The sequence below is a fragment of the Triturus cristatus genome, chromosome 5_2, assembly GCF_964204655.1.
Source record: "Triturus cristatus chromosome 5_2, aTriCri1.1, whole genome shotgun sequence".
Lineage (NCBI taxonomy): Eukaryota > Metazoa > Chordata > Amphibia > Caudata > Salamandridae > Triturus > Triturus cristatus.
In genome coordinates this window covers 419,506,048-419,523,339 of record NC_140588.1, presented here as the reverse complement: position 1 = coordinate 419,523,339, position 17,292 = coordinate 419,506,048, and the positions used below count along the sequence as shown (strand labels likewise).

Sequence of the window (17,292 nt, the reverse complement as noted above, 5' to 3'; positions counted from 1 at the left end):
CACCACCACATCCACCACATCCACCACATCCACCACCACATCCATGTACACCGGCACGTCCACCACCACTGCCATGTCCACCGCCACGTCCACCACCACCATGTCCACCACGTTCAACACCATCACGTCCACCACCACATCCACCACGTCCAACACCACCACCACCATGTCCACCACATCCACCAACACCACCTCCACCACCACCACCACCACGTCCACCACCAACACCACGTCCACCACCAACACCACGTCCACCACCACCATGTCCACCACCACCCTTTCCACCAACACCACCACCACCACCACGTTATCCACCATGTCCACCGCCACGTCCACCGCCACATCCACCACCACGTCCACCACCATGTCCACCACCACCACGTGCACCACCAACACCCCTGCCACGTCCATCACCGCCGCATCCACCACCACCATGTCCACCAACACCACATCACCATGTCTACCACCTCCATGTCCACCACCACCACCACATCCACCACCACCACGTCCACCACCACCACCATCACATCCACCACCACCACCACCATGTCCACCACCACATCCACCACCACCACCAACCGTGATAGGTAAAGTGTCACTGGAGGGCAGGGGTACTAGGAGTGTCGACCCAGGCTGTACATGGGACATTTAAGGATGCATTGGGTGCGAGAAGACAGGAATAGGGGCTAGAAGTATTACACCAGACCCAAGATATATTTTGAAGAGGCGCAACGTCACAGGGACTCCTGTAAAAGCACTTGCAGCATCTCTACCTCCCAGTGGCATACCTGCACGAGCCACTCACTCAAAACAAGCATTGGCATAGCCAATAGGTCTCGCCTTTGGGACCTTATAAGTGTTTAGCCATGCAACACTTGATGTTGCTGCACCAAGGATATTGTGCTGGATAACTAAACACTTATAAGGTCCCAAAGGCGAGACCTATTGGCTATGCCAATGCTTGTTAGGGGTTGGGACAGAGTTTGAGTAGTTTTAGATGGTAGGGGGGTTCAGGGTAGTTTTTAGGAGGTTGTATTTAGGGCTCAGGGGGAGAGAGAGGGGGGTGGTAACATTAGCCACGGATACCTGTTTACCATGCATGCAGTTACCACAAATATTTGTGGTAATGCAGTTTGTGGTTAAGACGCAGTCGTTGTAGAGACCGCGTTGTAAACATAGGCATTGTAGAGGAACTCATTGTTCTGACATACAACCCACATGACGCCTTAATAATGATTTTACAGAAGTCTAAAACGGAGTAGACCACAAAGAGTTGTAAACCAGTTTTACGCTATGGGAAAAACATAGCAGGGTGTTAAGATCGGTCAGAGGGTGAAATGGATCTTTAAAAATGCTGTTAGTGCATACTGCCTAACCAACCTGGAAAGGGAATTCAGGGAAAATTATCATTTAAAGCTCTATATTTCATTCCCCTAAATTCAGCTATTATTTGGCTTCTGCACTGTACTTCACTCATGTTAATCTTTGCCCTTCAATTTAGATCAATTAATATACCCCACTAACCTCAATGTATGGATGATAAATATCTGCTAAATCATGTACAACTTGGATTTGCAGTGTTAAGACTCGTGGATCCAATGTGCATATACAGAACTCTGTTGCATCCTTGTGTTCCGTTTAATCTACTGTACATAAATCTATTATGCAATGCGCTTAGACACCTTATATCACGGGTTCAATAAACTATTTAAAAAACCTAATAAAAACTGATTCAGTATGACAGTGGGGGCACTTAGAAACCGGATCTTTGCAGAGCCCTTAACACAACCAATGATAACACTGTTGATGGAATTTCCGAATTGGAAATACTGGTGTAGAGGCAAGGAAGTAGACTGCAGTCTGGCACAGCAAACTGCAGTACACTCACAAGTAGACAGGTATTGGCTATCCATTTTCAGGTAATTGCTTCCTCTCCCTCTGGAATTGAACACAAATCTTCTCCTGTGACTGGCTGGAGCAAAGGTACAGTCTGTGGTAAAGGGAAGAGACTGTCTCAATATTAAATAGGTGTGTAGGAGAAGATTTTAACAACGAAAAAAATGTATATCTTAATGCACATTTGAGCATCATATATTTACTCATCAGAACTTTCCACCAAGGGGTAATTTTACATGTAGTAGTTTTGTACACTGAATTACTCCTTGCAATCTACAACTGGTGTAGATTTCTAGAAGTGTTGCCGGGATGCTCTGTGAATCCCATCAAAAGTTTTTTTTTTTTTTATGCTGTGGTATTAATGTCAGATTTTCAAAAGGAGGGCTTTCTGAATCGTGAACAATTTACTTTACAAAGGTTTAAAAAATACAAGGACATGACTTATGCGCATACATATGACAGGACAGGGACATTTAATGTGACTGTCACTCTTTTCTGATCAACCACAGAACGCTGGCATTTTTTAGCTATTAGATGCTGGAAAACCAACAGATGCGCAATGGGACAAGTTTCTGGACGCATTGAGGACATACCTGTTCATAATGGACAGCACTGCATGCATTTAAGCCAACCAGCCTCATCACAATCTGGGATAATTAAACTGTTTGATTTCAGATAAACGTGGAAGTATAGAGAGGAAGGGTAAGGGTAAGCCAGCAGACGGAGGGAATAAAATGCTTTAATAGATTTTAGCCAGTTAAGTGTCCAGTCACTGTTTTCCTTTTTAGGTCTCGCCTAGGCAGCGCGCATCCGCTGTCTCTCTGAGACATCTAGTAATCTATATGCGTGGTGAAACTCCGCCTATTGCTGGGTAATTTCTCGCCGCATTCCATTACTTAATTTTTTTATTATTTTTGTTAGCAGGCTTATTATTGGCTCTTCAGCTGAAACGTAACTTCCGCTCATTCCGGAAGCAGCACAGCCTAACTTCAGTCTCCTTACGCTTACACAACGTTATTGTTTTTTTTATAAAGTGCGCATTAACATGCGCGCACAACCTTACTTTATAGGCATGCGGCAAAATGCTTGTTTTCCTTCCGATCCCGGAAGCTGGCACCAACCTTTTTTTTTATTTACTTTTTTTCATAATGACGACACCCGCGCTTAGACTTTAAGCCTCTTAAGCTTAAACGCGGGTGTCGCAATAGCTTTAAAAATAAAGAAATAGAAAAAATCTTTACTTTTACAGCAATCGCGGCTCCCATGCTTTAGCTTAAGATGTTCAAAGCCTAAGCGCGGGTGCCGTCATTGTAACAGAAAAGTAGGTTACATTGCACCCTGTTGTTACTGCGAAAGTCTGCAGTTATTTCTAGAGAAGAGCAAGCGCCGAGAGCTTGAAGATCACGTGTGTCATGAACAATCCATGAATATGCAGGCCGGATGTGCAAAACAGGCCTTCCCTGCTGGTATGTTCAGATTTCTGTAAGCACAATGTGTCTCATTGTAAATTCAGGTAAAAAGGCAATGCTAAGAAAATGGCGGATGCCGATGTGATGGGTGCTAATCGGAATATGTCGGACAGTCTGCTGTTCACCCGCTCATAAGGCGACTCCTCCAGTAAGTCATTCTCCTGCAGGATCTGGTACATGCTCCAGTAGATGCGTAGGCAGTTCTTCTCCTTCATGCCGCGCTGGCACGGCAGCTGGATAGCACCTAAGGCTTCAGCGCCTAGGTGGCGTTGCGGCACTCATCCTTGGCATCCCTTGGCAAATGCTCCGATTACCAGTTTGTCACCGCAGAAAAACGTTGTGGCGCATGTATCAATCTAATTTTAGGCATCAATAAAGATTTACCGGCTCCCAAAAATGGGATTGCAATGTTATTGATTTGGTATTTGGAAGGGCATGTTGTTGGCTTGCCTCTTTCTAAATACCTAATCTAACTCTTTAGAAACCCACCTTTGTAGTGCATGCCTTATACGTTTAATTGCCCAGAAGGAGATTTGGGAGGCATGTAACTTAACCTCGTAGTGCATGCCTTATACGTGTATGTTACTGGACACGGAATGGGAGGCATGTGCAAGAATGGTCACATTTTATCTTGACGCACCGAGCCTGCTTCCTCCAGTATGTCATACGCAGATCAAACGCACTTTCGGCGCCGTGTTTGAGAATATGAGCACCTGATTTTTCGGGCTTCCCTGTGGTCAACGTGTTATCCTTCCCATCACCAAGGCCAACAATGGGGACGTTCTCCACTTGCTTCACTAGCATATCACTCACTACTGAGCTGTTAAATGCCTGCGCATCCACCTCGCACACACGCAGCTCTTTTATATAGATTAGTTCCTGCACAAGCTTTTTCTAGACTTGGATGCTTTTTAATTATCATTATCCTGCTGTTTCGGGCCGGACTCGAACCTCAGTTTTTACTCCTGGTTAGGTCTCGCCTAGGCAGCGCGCATGTGCTGCTCTAGGAGGGCCTTTAGCCATTGGTCTTCACTTTTCAAGTACTGCTCTCGTACTTGTGGCAGCATCCACTTTGCGGGAGCGAGCAGCAGCGCCCCCAAGCACGAGTGCAGTGCTTGAAAAGTGAAGACTGCGCACATACACAGGCACCACTCCTGGGCTTGTCTCTCTCGCACGTGCGCACTCTCTCCCTCTTTCTCTGTCGCGCTCTCCCGCCTGGACATCTCCAGGGCTGTCCAATGCAACTGACACACTTTGGGGAGACATATGTGTCTTGCACACAGTTGGCCTCTTTACTCCTCTCTCATGTCTGCCCTACAATTAATGGACACGTTGGCAGAGACTGTGTGTGATTACATTGACTTTGTGACTGTTTGCTCTGGAAAATAACACATTTTTGTTTGATTTTACCTATTTCATTCCCCGTTCTGCCCGAGCGCTCTGAGCTTTGCATCCGGCGCTTGGACAGTAAATCTATACCTGTAATAGCGCTTCGTGTGCCAAGTGCTGGTCGCCACCGCAGAGCTATTGTTTCTTTGCTGAAAACCGATTTCCTCATATGGATTTTCTGGAAATGAATTACCTTTCCGATCTGTCTCCCTCTCTGTACTCAGCCCTGGAGGAGAGGGGTGGGCTCATTGCACGTATAAAGTGATGCAGCACCTGAGCCTCCAGAGTCCAGGTGCACGAACCGTGAGTGATACGGAAACACCTGCAGACACCATTTTAAAGATCTTAGTAAAATCTCTGATTTATAAGTGTTGTGTCAGCAGCTAGCTCTCTGTGGCTGCAGAGGCAGCTGTAAAGGAACGTTCATGCATCGACCGTCCCTGCGGATTTATTGCTATCAAGTGGTGATGCCCTATTCGCATCTCAGGGCAGGGATCGGCCCACCCTCTTTGAGGGAGGAGAAATTATCGTATGATAACTAATTTTAGATGTTTTTATGTGGAGTGGACGTGGAACGGAACACTTACTAGGAATCAGTGAGTACATTTGCAGAAAAAGAAAAAAAATAGGCCCCTTGTAAAATGACAGCGCACATGAGTCTAGGACCGATTGTGGGATAACCCTGCCCTCTATTAGACGAAGTGCAGAACGTGCCTATGGTTTGAGACCTCGACAGCCGTTTTCACTGTAGTCATTTTGATGCCGAAGTGTAGTTTCCTACACTTATGTATGGCCGCAGTTCCAATTTCCTGATGGCCCCTCCTCTTTTCTTGACTAAATGACTGACGACGTGCCCAGACAACCATTGTGTGTAAGAACTAACCGACCTCTGCTCGCTCGTGATTTAAGGCACGTTACGCGTTCGACTAAATTGACTTGTACATTCCATAGAATGACACCAGAGAGAAATGTGCGTTATGTGGATTAGTGTAGGGCAGGTAAAAGGGCATTTTGTTGTGACAAGGCTTACCATTTCCTTAAACACAGGTCATGTCAAGCTGGCTAGAAATGTAATGGAGCATAAAATTGCAACTTCAAGGTTAAAGGATCATTTAGGTTTTATGAGCAGGAAGCACTCACTGTGGGCAAGAAAGTCTCATGGCACGTACAAGACTGGCAAGCTGCCGAAAAACCTTAAACCCAAATGCAGACAAAGGATTTAAATGTACCCGGTCAAAGGACAGTCAGTGAGGTGTTTTACTAGTAGTTCCATTATTCATATTTCACATTCAAATTATAATTGTCCTACCGCACATCTACCCTTTTGAGATAAACTAGCAAGGAATGTCTTTGAAAACAACCTATTACAATGTAACAATACAATATGACTCCAGGTCATCAGGGGCATTAAAGTATTCCCTTCATATGTCGTTTTTTTCTGCCGTGTTGGTCCAATTTGTTTGTTTGAATTTGTCCAAAACTACAGATCCCAGAAGGCATTCGTATGTCATAGGAAAGCCTAACTAGGCCTGTTCTTGATGACATAGAGTCATCTAGTAGTACACTTATTTCAATGTAACTTCAGGGCAGGAGCATAAAAACAGTACTTCATTTTCCATATTTTGTTTCAGAAACTGTGATTCCTGCCAAGCATTGGCATAGCCAATAGGTCTCGCCTTTGGGACCTTATAAGTGTTTAGTTATCCAGCACAATATCCTTGGTGCAACAGCATCAACTGTTGCATGGCTAAACACTATGCCAATGCTTGTTTATCCAGACCTCTAGCTGATAGCCACTGCGCTGGCATCATGACAATGGCCCAGCCATCTAACCCATGGTTAATTCATGTCATATGCGCCATTGTATTCTATTCCGCCCCCAAGTGCACCTTCATTCTGACTGATTTTATATACTACCTTTGTGCGTCTACTAATATATCACCTGTTTTGCATCTTTCTGCTTTAGGCTCCAGGACCAGGCCCTTATCAAGGTGGCACTGGCGGAACGTTCCACGATAAACTCTATATAGAGATACTTTTTGCTCCAATGAATAACACTTTGACGCAGCACCCATTCAACAAATTCCGGGACACGGACCGCATTAGTCCCCGGCCTATCAATCTCCACTACTTGGCACGTACCTGTTACTATTCTCTGATCACCACTAGTCTCTGATCTGATGCACCGTGATCCGGTGGCGCTCCAACCTATGGGCTCCCCCTCACTCATACTGTTACGCATACTGCTACTTTCCCTTCACATTTCTCTCACTCACCCTTCCATCTTTTGTTGCCACAGTATTTTATCAAACATAAAACACGGATACCATGCTCTTGGCATCATTTTAATCACCTACATTCCAATCACCTACACCTTCCCCCACCTAAAATGTTTTCCCTACATTCTCTCATTTTCCCTTCTCCTTTCCCTCTCACGCAGACATGTGATGTAAAGCTACTTTATGCATGCATTATAAACATTGTGTGTGTCATTGGGGAGTCTGTGTCTGCTCTTTGGGATGTTCCGCAGCATGCATGCTGCACAAGCGCTTCAGAACGGGCTGACAATAACACCCCCCCCCCCAGTTGCTGTGCAGTCATAGAAATGGATGCACAGCCTGAGGGTGATTGGCAGACATCCTTCCAGACACTTCCTGGCAGCTTCACTGTGGTTACTCATCTTAAGGTCCAATACTTTTCCTTTCTAAGTACTTTGGTCCCACTCTATTCACTTGTGTAGCCTCCTCATTATAACCCATCGCTTTCCTCTCCACCCTCTCTCATCTTTTCCCCTCTAGCTCTTTCTCCTCACCTACCTCTAAACACCTTCTCTCTATAACTCTACCTTTGCTGTAACTCTCATTCATTCTTTCTCTCTTCACTCTACCCCTCACTTATGTATGGAAATAATTGTTTCTCTATATACCATCTCTCTTTCGCGTTCTATCACTTTCACACCTATTCACTCTCTCTCACATAAGTTTTAAAAAATCCATTACAGCACCAATAGCTCTAACTCTAAAAGAACGAGAGGCCTATTGCATTGCAAATGCTTATTTAATACTACCATTGCATATCACTATTGATGGATATATTTGACATATTTTGCACAAGGAGGAAATGGCTTGACACCTGTAAACCTTTTGAAGCCACCTGTGTTGAAAAATGTTTACAAATATTATACACAAAACTATGGGCCAGATGTAGGTAAAAGCACTTTCGCAAGTCCTTAATAGCAAATTTTAGGGAATCACTATTAAGGACTCGCAAAATACTATGTAGGTAGGAATGTCAATTTTTTTAGCGATTCCTTAATATTCCTTAATTGCGAATTGCAATACGCAATCAAGGAATACCTTCCCATTCATTCCTATGGGCCAAGAAGCCCATTGGAATGAATAGAAATTGCGCACGCAATTTGCGAGTACCCAATAGGTACTCGCAAATTGCGTGCGCAATTTCTAGGGTGCATGGGTTCCAGAGGCACACCCTGTTGCACACCTGAAAAGTGCATGTGTGCACATGTGGCGCACATACATGCCCTAAGGGCATGAATGTGTGCCACATGGCACTTTAAAAAAGCAAAAAAGTGCTTTTTTAAAGGAAATCACAAATTACCACCAACTTGAAGGATCCGTCTAGCGTCCTGATCTCGCCACACGGCCATGACCGGTCTCTCCACACGTTTTATTTGTCTTACAGTTGGCCGGCGTACCCGCCCCCAGCCCACTTCAGACACTGGACTTCCTTCCTACTGTTCCTTCTAGCTTCTTGATCTCGCCATACGGCACACCCGCCCTTTGCCTCATATTCCACCTGGATTTGAGTTTTTGTACTCCTCTCAAGGCTTCTCACACCCCCTCGGGGATCTTACTTTCTTCATTTCCACATCACAAATTGACATATTTAGAGCTACTCTAAGCCCTGAAGAGTCACTGGAAACTTCCCCAAAGTGACGAAACAAGTGTCGGCAGGTTGTTTCTTTGTTGTTACTTTAATAAATACTTTGGAACAAATACTCTGGTGTTGACCACTAGAATTGGCATAATATGAGACATATTCACCAGTGTGATATCTTCCTAACGTGTGCCCAGGACTTTGTTCTCATTTCTGGTGTGGGTTACAGGGTATTTCCCCCGACCTGGCAGCACCGTGTTCACTCTCAGCATAACATACACAACGCATATCAGCCAGAGCGCCAAGCTTCCTGTTTTACTAAAAACCCTACATCGAGATAGAACTTTTAGGTAGACCACGTTGCTAATGACAGCGCCTACTCTAAGGCAGGTTTGGCACGAGTAAATTAAATAAAGGTATTCCTGCAGTGTGCACTGGAAAACATTTTAGGAGTACATATAGGTAAGTGATACCTTTTCATGTTGCTATTCACAGAGCCCACCCTGTGGAGAGTTCGGTCCAATAAATAATTAAATGTTTTGTGTGTGCTACACATTTTAAGAAACTATACTGGTAAGTGATTAAACCATTTCAAACATAGTGGCTTGTAAATGAACAAAAAAATGTCGAGAAGCTAATTTACATATTATGTAAATACAGAGGGCGCAGATCATTTTACTTAATCGTAGGGGAAGTATGAACTTAAAACTATTTTTAACATATTAACCGAGTTTCGATAGCTAGCGCCGACTTACGAGGATTTGTAAGTTATATAGCCACCTGTACACTAAGGAGCTAGGTTTTGGCAGTGCTGACACACTGTTGCAAGTTGATACAGAATGGCAATACAATTTTCCCTACTAGGTGAGCTGATACGTTACTGGGGAGTAAAGTATGTGTCTTCTACAAACAAATGCAAATCCTCGCAGGCGTTTAGGCCGCTCACGATTTCCCTGTTCAATGTGACAAATGTATGAATTCCAAGTGCCAAAGGAATACCTACATTCTCCCTACTCTTACATGGGCAATTCCCTAGTACACAGCCAACGAGGGGTTCATGGCATAATGCGGTGGTTCCCAAACTATGGCTCGTGGCTCCCTGGGGAGCCGTGAATCCTAGCCAGGGGAGCCGCGCACCAAACACTTTAATGCATTTAATGTTGAAGGGTCTGTTGGCTTCAGTCCGACTAATTAGACTTAAATGCATGCGGTCAATGATTTGTAAGTCACATGCCTAAAGCTGTGAACGTAGTGCTTAATTGATGGCATGTCGAGGTAGAGGGCCTTCATATTTCACTGGATACGCACGTTCCAACACTCCCAAAGTAAGCGGAAGATGCCCTATTTATTTAGTTACACTCGTTAATAGTTTAGTTTTTTTCCAAATGCATTTTACACCAATGCAAGTTATCAGGAAAGTATAGTTGTCCTGTCTATTAAACACACTTGAATCATAGATACTTCCAGTACACATTTCTTTCAGTACACACACACATTTCCAGACAGGCCTGCTCTCTCCTTGAGCACAGGGTAGTAAAACACCACATACAGCATAATGCCAACATTTGGAAGCAAGAAAGAGAGACGTTTAAAAAAACAAAAAAAATCTGAGGAATGTATTTTACTTGCATTGAATTGGAGGCAATTTTAGGGAGGAGACAGCAAGCATAAAGCGGTATGTGGTTTAAAAAATCATGAGTCACCCTGCTGAGACAGGTGTGTTGGCACGTATGACATGGGTAGAAATGGAAGTGCATGCAAATATTCTTCAAGCGCACAAACACTTTGGCAAACGGGCCTACATGCATTGGGTTGCAATCTAGCATTGTAAGTGGGATGAAAAGTTATGAGAGGGTACTCTAAACAAGCATTGGCATAGCCAATAGGTCTCGCCTTTGGGACCTTATAAGTGTTTAGCCATGCAACAGTTGATGTTGTTGCACCAAGGATATTGTGCTGGATAACGAAACACTTATAAGGTCCCAAAGGCGAGACCTATTGGCTATGCCAATGCTTGTTCATATAGGCCTTACAATCATGTTATACCTCATGAGTTCCCATCCACGAGGGCTGTACCCAACATTGTCGTCCCAAAAACTGTCTGTGTGAAGAAGAGCCCTATGCTGTTGTGATTAGATGGACATACGCATGTTGTTTCCCCTCCAGACGATAATTAATGCATGTCACTAAAATAAGGTGCCCCAAAAAAACCAATAATGTTCTGTAAAATTTCTTAGTCCATGCCAGAGTATCCTGGGGGTTTGTGCAAAGAATGCTGTCAAACACTTGGCAGCAGACCTTAACTGCATAGATTATATGTACAAGACTGTATCCAGAAACCGGATATGGAAAATTATTGGAGTAGAGTCGTTCACATCCTTATAATGACTGTATAAAGATAAAGAGGTTGGGTTCGACATATAAATATTTGAATGCCGAAGGTACGCAATTTCATCTTAAAGCCAGTCTAGATATGTATAGTCCTTGTTTTTAGGCCTGGCTTGGCAGTGCAGTAGTCGCCAAACATGCAGTCAACAGAAAAGAACTTTCAGAAGTACTACCGAAGGAGGGGCTTAGCTTTAGTCCACATGGTGGATCAACTGAATACCACCGCATTTGATTGGGCAGAAGTTGTGTTTCCTCTGAAAAATAGTGCTTGCATTGCACTTCTTGAGTTCTGTGAAAGCTTATGCTTTATACAACCTACTGAGTTGATTATGGCGGCAAGCCAATGATCAAGGCTATAGGCCTGAAATGTTGATTATGAAAAGCTATGATAAAGGCAGCAGGGCTGACGTAGTTTTTGCCAAACGCACATGTTAAGGTCAATAGGCATTTACAGGTGGTATGTTATTACTCTGTATTAAAGCATGCAGAGGTGTATTTTGTTACATGGAATCTCACACAGCACCATAGTAGGCAAGAGTTTTGACACTGGTTACCCTCTCTAATAAACCGTGGAGATAAAAGATTTACACTGTGATCATCCTTGTTAGACCATCTTGAGAGAGACAGTATTTTTGTTTGCCAACTGTAATTTTGCATCCATTTGTAGTTGTATGACTATATGCCTGATGGTTCTCTTGTGGGAAACCTTATGTTAAATCTAGTAAACTGTAGTTGGTTATGAGGACATGCCAGCATTAAAGGCTACAGGCCTGACTCCTTCATTGGAAAAGGTTACGTCTGATGCCATGGCTCTGAATTGTCTATTATGACATGTTGTGACAAAGGCAATAGACCTGGTTTATTTATTGTGATATGCATTTCTTAAAGACAACAGGCCTTCAACAAGGGTGGACTGTTCTTGCATTTTGCTGCTGATTGAAGACAAGTATTTTGTTACGTGAAATTGCAGGGATTACCACAGAAGGCAAGGGATTTTGGCGTTAGTCACCTCCTCTGACAAACCTTGGTGGTAGACTATTTTCATTCACTGTGATAATCCTCGTTAGTCCTTTTTGAGAGGTATGTTTTATAACGTCTTCACAACTGTAAATGTGCACATACGAGTAATGCTATAACTGAATGCATGATGGTAGCATGTTTATGACCCCTTTGTTTGATATGATGTACAGCAGGGCTGTTCAGATGGATGAAAAAGGTCAGGTGGGTCTTTAAAAGAGGTGTGTCCAATGAAGCATAAATAGGCCATACCTCTTGGGCAGGATTTCTAAGTAATTAATGGTGCAGTTTAAAACATGTGAACTAAACTCCTGCGCTTTACGCAGCACACCATCTGACGCTTTAAACAGCGTACCACCTGACAAGTATTTAGGTGCCTTTCTGCGAGTTTTCTATTATTGCATACTGACATATCACACAACAACGAACATATGCCTAAAACAAGCCTGACCTATTGGTTTTGCCAATGACCATTACATAAATGTTTAAACTGGAGGATCACTGATAATATCTCATCTAAACGTAACTCATCTCTTTGCCCTCTACCAGACTTAGTGCATTTTTGTTTGTTTGCCCAGATTTATCTGTCGCACATCAACACTATTTAATGCCAATGTTATTTAAACATGCTATTGATACATGGTTCGACGCAATGGCATTGTTTTATTTACCCAACTTAGTTAATATACGCTACCATCTGTATACATTTATTAAATCTTTTTTATCTATTAAAACGTTATTCTAATTCTGAGTAATATACAATATAAATACAAGTATACAATAAATGTGTTCATTCACATCTTTTACCCCATTGTGAGAGAAGACCAACTAGAACTGATCAAAGCCTTCTCTTGACCAAGGTCTTTCATATTCAGTTCCCCTCTGGGATAACAATTGCCTGGCGATGGGTTCTCAGACACACCTCTCCTTTGAGGGTAGATCTAGAAAAGGAATTGACCATAAGCCACTGACCATAGGGGGTGGGCGCAGATGTGCCCAACCCTTGCGGGGGCAGGAGTGGGTTGGGATTTCCAGGAGTTAGGAGGAAGAGAGAGGAAAATAAATTAAAGGCTCAGTTGTGCCTTTTAGCAAAACTTGAGAGCAAAGCATTGTGGCTTGCTTTAGTGGTAGGTCTGCTTCAGGGAAACAGGATTTTGATCACAGTGTTGTAAAAGACAGGAGAATGTACCGGATTTGTAGCTGAAATCACTTAGGGTGTTCACCAATCACAGCTGAGTACATCCTGTAAGAACTAATGCAACCAGGCTCAAGGAGACAGGCAACTGGGACAGAAGAAATTACCCACTGAAATAGGTTACGCTTCCTGATGAGTGGGGACTCCTGCTTTGACTTGCATTTCTGTTTCTGAAAGGTTTCTCTGACGTTTAGGGATGCTAGTCGCTTGCTGACCAACAGAAAAAAAGGCACTTGAAGGTCCTGACTGAAAGAGGCCAACCCGATGCAGTGCCCCTTTCCTAAGATGGGGAAACTGTGAAAGATTCTACAGCCAGAGCCAGCTGCATATGCCTGAAGAAATACACCAAGAGCAGTAAGGACTGGATTTTGGCCTTGAAATTAAACCTAAATGAAAATGAGGAAAACTTATTGCTTGGGTCCAGGAAGGCTACCCTGAAGAAGCAGAGACGTTGACGAACCAGGAAAGTAATGAGTGGTCCCTACAACTGGAAACTTTGGGTTGGGTTCTAAAGAATCAGTCCCAAGGACATTTATTCATCGGATATTTTTAAAGAACATTTAAACCTACATGTGATTGAAACTATGGTTGTAAGTGGCAGTATTTCAACATTATAACGTGGGGCAATGCGTTATACATGTGCCAACAATTAATGTAAGCTGCCCTCAAGAGGCCATTTTTGAGAACCTCTGCCAAGCTGTTGGTGGTGTTACTTTAATACTTCGAAAAACTGCTTTTGATTCAAAAAGCACTTCAATTCTTGTCTTCAAGTCTCCTGAACTATAGGTCATATTTACTTAATTTATGTGTTATTTTGATCATAACTGTTGTTCTTTTTAAATAAATCCGATTGGGAATTTTTACTTATTATAAAACTGTGATGTTTTGATGTTGCTGTTTTTGTACACATGGACATTTCTCTGATAAGAGCCTTGCTTCTTTTGCCAAACCGAGTTAAACATTAGATTTATCGCGGCAACCTCTCCACCTATAAGAAATGAGATTGTGTTGACTTTGAGAAAGCACCACTTCATATCAAAATAAAGACATCTCTTCAGTATTCCTACAATTATGGGCTACAGTGAAAGAGGGACCCTTAGCTGTCTTTCAGGAAGTATGCAAGTTTTTAGTTGTTTTAGAGGTTGCTGCTTCCGATTGTCTGTTTAGCTTTCGACCAATGGGCAGCTCAACGTTTTAAAGCAGGCAAGACAATGATGGCGACCTGAGGGCCAAATGGATGTGCATGCAGCCAGTGGAGAAAGGGCCATTTCCCGACCAAAAAAGGAGGGTGAAGCTGAGCCTCAGTTCAAAAGAAAAAAAACAAGCGGCCGCGAAAGTGATCGCGATCAAACATCAAAGCGGCCGCGAAAGTGAAAGTAATTGCGGGCAAGCGCGGCGCGCACGCCCGAGCACATGCACTGTAGCCCTAGGCTGGCCTGGTAGCACTTTTTGGAGCCCTCTCAGTCAGTCAGTCAGTCAAATACTTTTATTCGATCAATAAAAGATCATAAAAAGAGACAAAACACACATAAAATCACAGTACGAGAAATACAGAGCAAAAGTACATCAATTACAAATCTGGTATTTAAGAAACATATTCAAAATTTAAAAATACGAAGAGAACCTATTACATCGATTCAATTCTTAAGTTAAAATGAATAAATAGAATTTGAAAATACAATTTCTGTCTAAAAGACTAACAGGGATGAAATAGTCCATAACTATGGGCCGCCGCCCATCACAGCCACAACCGTTGTGTTGAGAGTATGCCGCTCTCTGGCACGCTTCTTACTAATGCGCACAGCAGCGACAAAAAAATTTGCTACGTAAAAGGCAATGGTGATATTAGGCAGAAGTTGCAGGGACAGGAGCGCTGGCCGAACCTGAACATGGCCAGCCTCTTTAAGTAAGGGTAACAGGTATTTTCTCCTGATATGTACAAAATGCTCACAAAACATGATGAAATGTAATGTGTCTTGGCTAGAAAAATTATCGCAGTCACATGGGGGCGCATTATCCGGGGTTGCCCACGTGGGATAAAAACCTAGCACATACGGTATCAAGTTTAAACGAAATTTAATCAAGAGAGACCTGTGAAGTGGGCTTGTGACAAAAGCCAGGTAGGGTTCAAGGCCCGGAACAGTAATTAGCCCATAGTTCCTTCTCACTACCGGCTTATTTAATTCGGTGTCCTCCCTCTCGACCGTTAATCTTGTCATTAATGCGGTCTTAATCCCCTTAATGTCCTGCTTGTTGATGCCTTCAGGGGAATTGAAGAGCACTGAAAGTCCCACTGAGCTCAACATCTTTTTAACGTATACTAGCCATGGAATTGTGTGGGCTCTTTCCAAGGCTAGACAATCCTTTAGTATTAAATGTGTTAAAAGGAATATCTTGATTAAGCCAGGTTTTAAGCCAACATGTGACAGGTGCCATTTTAATTAAGTCGACAACATACCCCAAGCCCAATTCTGAATGTATTGTAAAAGTAGGTGTGGACTGAGGAACGGACAGCAAGGATCTTAAAAACTTGTTTTCCACCCTCTGGATGGTGTCATTTCTGGAATAGCCCCATATGGCGGAGCCATAGGTGGCCAGTGCCAGGGTTTTAGCTTTATAGACTTTCAAGATGGCCTCCAGGGGGCGACTACCCAACCGTTTGGCAAAGCCAAGTATAGCTGCCACAGATCTTGCCATTGCGTTGCCTTTTAAATTGTGTTGAGGACCCCACGTTCCCTTCTCGTCAAAAATGACCCCTAAATAGGTGAAAATTGGGACCCTTTTGACCTCGTGGCTTAGACAAAAGAATGATTTAGATTTCTTTTTCCTACTTGCCTGACCCGTGATCATGACCTGTGATTTTTGGGTATTAACTTTCAGGTCTAACAATGTCATAAAGTCTCCGAAAGAGGCCAATAGTCTATCAAGGGCCACTCCTGTACGCGCCAAAAGAACGGCGTCGTCCGCGTAAAGGAGGACTGGGATCTTGGTGTCTCCTACACGTGGTACATCCATCGCAGCGTTTGCCAGGGCGGGGTCCAGGGCATTGATGTAAAGCGTGAAAAGGAGGGGTGCCAAAATGCATCCCTGCCTTACACCTCGCTCTGACTTGAAGCGGCTGGTACACCTTCCCCCCTGGGTGACTCTCACCGAGGCTGATAAATCACGATGGAGATCCGCCAAAAATCCAACCAGAGGGGGATCAACTCCATTGTCCAAAAGAATACTCCACAGTTTCGACCTATTGACTAGGTCGAAAGCTGAGGAGAGGTCCATAAAGGCCATGTACAAAGACCCCTCCTTTGCGATAGTATATTTGCAAATAAGTAAGTGGAGATTCAAACATTGATCCTGTGTGCTCCTATTAGCCCTAAAACCATATTGGGCGTCACCTAATATACTGTTACCTGCCAACCATATCTTCAGTCTGCCCAAGATGACTCTGCCTAAAATTTTCACAGCAGAGTCAATTAGGGAGATCGGCCTATAACATGCCGGATCATCCCTCTGGCCTTTTTTAAAAATTGGTATAATAATGGATGTTGCCCAGGACTCAGGGATATACTTGTGTCTTGCAACATTAAAAACATTAGTTAATATTTTGGCCCATAGTTTAGGTGCGGACCTATATAGGTCAGCCGGGACGCCGTCAGGGCCTGGTGCCTTACTCTTCGATGTCTCTTGGATGGCTTTTTCCACCTCCTCCACCCTGAAGGCCGAGACAGGACCAACCCGATTTAAGGCTGACAGCTCCTCTAAATTCCCTTGCGAGGCAGAACTATAAATTTTTCCGAAGTGGGCTAACCACTGTTCATCAGGTATGCTACATTCCAAGGTCTGATTCCCACTATCGGAAAAAAAGGGGTGATTTATCAGTCCCCAGAATTTGGAACTATCCCGCAAGGTGTCCGGTAACAGCAAATTGTTCCAGGCTTCTTCCTGGATCTCATTTTTACGTACTTTGATGGCTAATTTATACTGTTTCCGCAAAGAAGTAATTAGAGGTCTGTTTCTTGGTTTGCCTTTTATTGCCTTCAAAAG

The 17,292-nt window shown here is 43.5% G+C and overlaps 1 protein-coding gene across 1 annotated transcript in view; it reads right to left on the bottom strand.

The window, feature by feature from the left end:
• The window catches only part of NAPG (NSF attachment protein gamma), a 129,163-nt gene that overhangs the window by 30,674 nt on the left and 81,197 nt on the right, over nt 1-17,292 (bottom strand). The window lies entirely within an intron of this gene.